Raw genomic sequence first — 2099 nt, forward strand, 5'->3', positions numbered from 1 at the left:
ATATAGGATATAACAGCGGCAACTTCGTTATAGACAAACCATAAGTCTTGCGCTGTGTAACCCAAGTTTCCGAAAGGGGAAAAAAGAGTTAGTAAGAAATGAACTATGAAAATCGGGTAGGGAAGATATAATAAAAGCCTACCCTAAGTGAGACCCTTTATGAAGGTGTGATCCCATCTGGTACATAATAAGCTTTCACTTGGGTGTATAAATAGGCAGGAAATCTAAAAATTACGAGGAGTTTACTTGAGAACACGTGCGTACGTCAGTCGGTGGCAGGTCTCTTATTCAATCAAGCGAATATCCTCGCGCACGTAAAAAAAAATATCGTGAATCTGCTGCGCCTACATTTAAATTTTATGATTATACGCAACAATAATCATTAACATGAATGACATTATACTGCCCTAGTAAGGGCAACGTGGTATTAAGTCAATGGACGGTCCTAGAATTAAAAAAAAAAGAATTGAGTAAATTATTTTCGAGTTTCTAAAATGGCCCACAGGAGGCGTAATTGTGGTCTTACCTCATCGTTTTAAAACTGAGACAAATACAATATCTGTAAAAGGTGTTCAGACATCTTCGGAAATAAATGTAGATAACTCCAAAAGGGCTTAACATATAAATGTATAAACTTAAAGTTGGTTTTTCCACTACTATCGTGAAGTGCAATACGTCTTTTTTACGTCAGACAAATAAGGACCTAAAATGTGACTAGATAAAACTGTTGCCTCAGGGTTTTGTTCGGTGGTTTGTGGTGTTCCATTCTATGGTCTTGAGAAGTTAGAATGTTGTATTTATGTGCGCTGAATCGACGGAGAAGGGTTGTTTTATCATACTAACTACCCGAACCCAGAGGGAGGTGAGTCGGATCTGACTAAAACGAATTCTTTTGTTGTACGCACTTCATTGACACTCATTGTTTTGAATTTTAACGTGTACGATCTCGGTACGGCACGGTAGCCGTTGGCCAACAACACAAAATGGGTTCCTCCGGGGGACCGAAAATGCCTCAAGGGAAAAGATATTCGAAGTAATAGGCGTTAATTCTCGACACATTAATAAAGACATACAAAAAAATAAAGACAATGCAAGCTATAATAATAAGCAGAATGATACCAACAATCATGCATTAAAACAAAGTTTCTTTTATGGCCTACAAGATTGTGGACCATTTGTAGTTTACATAGAATCCACACAAAAGGAAAGTAATGTGGGAAGATGCTCCAGTCTAAAAATTGCTCGCGAATTATTTAATCTTAAACTAAAAGATGTTTTTAAAATTAATAATAAGGGCCTTAACAGAATCTCTGTGGAATTTAATAATTTTCAAGCGGCAAACCATTTCTTAAAAAATGAGGCGCTCGCGGGGAGGGGTTATAACCCATACGTTCCTGGAAATTTTGAGTCCTGCAAGGGACTTGTTAGAAAAGTTGATCTAGATGAAGACATAACGAAGTTTTCTCAATTTTGTAGGGCAAATGTAGAAATACTCTATGCTAAACGCTATAATCGCAAAGTCGTGAAAGACGGACAAGCAGAATTCATACCAACAAAAACTATTTTATTCACATTTAAAGGAACAATTCTACCGAAACCAGTTAGTTTATATGGCCTACCCTATCCGGTGCTGGTCTACATACCACCAGTGACGCAATGTTACTCATGTCTGCTCTACGGGCATACAAAAAAAACTGTAAAGGAAAAGACAACTGTGGGGATAAGAAACATGACAAAGATGATGATGATTCCCATTCATGTCCCACTAAATGTTATTTTTGTAGGGGTAACCACAAAACCACTAGTAAGACGTCCCGAATATATAAGGCAGTAAAATAATAAGAAGTTGATGGCCTTTGAAAATTTGACTTACTATTTTGCAGAAAAAATGTGTCCAAAAACATATATTCAAAAGGATGAATACCTTTATGACCCCAGAAATTTCCCAAATCATGACCGACCCGCGAAGCGAAGTTTACCAGAGCAGGAGACGATCATTCCTTCCCAGAGAAGGGTGACTGATTTTAATACAGGTAGGAACAAAAGATCATATCAACAAGTAGCTTCAACCGATCCAAATAAAAAGAGAATAGTACAAA

Source organism: Cylas formicarius, unplaced genomic scaffold, assembly GCF_029955315.1.
Source record: "Cylas formicarius isolate icCylForm1 unplaced genomic scaffold, icCylForm1.1 PGA_scaffold_10__41_contigs__length_53128322, whole genome shotgun sequence".
NCBI classification, from domain to species: domain Eukaryota; kingdom Metazoa; phylum Arthropoda; class Insecta; order Coleoptera; family Brentidae; genus Cylas; species Cylas formicarius.